Source organism: Dipodomys ordii, unplaced genomic scaffold (assembly GCF_000151885.1).
Source record: "Dipodomys ordii isolate 6190 unplaced genomic scaffold, Dord_2.0 Scaffold166, whole genome shotgun sequence".
NCBI lineage: Eukaryota > Metazoa > Chordata > Mammalia > Rodentia > Heteromyidae > Dipodomys > Dipodomys ordii.
This window is the reverse complement of record NW_012267382.1, coordinates 393653-394299: the sequence shown is the minus strand read 5'-3', so window position 1 is coordinate 394299 and position 647 is coordinate 393653. Positions and strand designations below refer to the sequence as shown.

At 52.9% G+C, this 647-nt stretch overlaps 1 protein-coding gene across 1 annotated transcript in view; it reads right to left on the bottom strand.

Annotated features, from left to right (window-relative positions):
- Nucleotides 1-647, bottom strand: part of Ptdss2 (phosphatidylserine synthase 2) — a 22643-nt gene that overhangs the window by 4154 nt on the left and 17842 nt on the right. The gene's annotated exons all lie outside the window — the stretch shown is intronic.

Genomic DNA, 647 nt, shown 5'->3' with positions numbered 1-647 from the left:
GTGCACCTGGGCCCAGTGCGAGTGACCTCAGGGGTGTGCACCTGGGCCCAGTGCGAGTGACCTCAGGGGTGTGCCATGGGGAATAAGCAAATCCATCAGTGTAACACCTCCACCTGTGACGCAGAAAACACACTTGACAAAACTGACCGGCCCTTCACAATAAAAGCACTCCATCAGCTAGGAATAAACTGAACTCCCTCCACTTCATAAGGGGCGTCTAGAAGCCAGCACACACACACTCACTGAACGTGGAGAGGCTGGTGCTCCCACAAGCAGAAGCAGCACCTGCTCTCCTGCACAACCCGGCCAGGGTGATTAGGAAGAGAAGGAAATAAAAGACTGCTTAGACTGGGAAGGAAGAATGGAACCCCTGACACACACAGGCAACAGGAGCTGGAAAGAGGAAGCACAAGGAACTACTGCGGCTAGTGAATTCAGCAAGGCCTTGAGGGCATGGTTAGCACAAAAGTAAGAGTAGCACAAAAGTAGAACGAGTAACCTAGAAGTAAAATTGAGACAAGAGCCGGGCGCTGGTGGCTCACACCTGTAATCCTAGCTACTCAGGAGGCCGAGATCTGAGGATCGCGGTTCAAAGCCAGCCCGGGCAGGAGAGACCATGAGACTCCTATCTCCAATAAACCACCAGA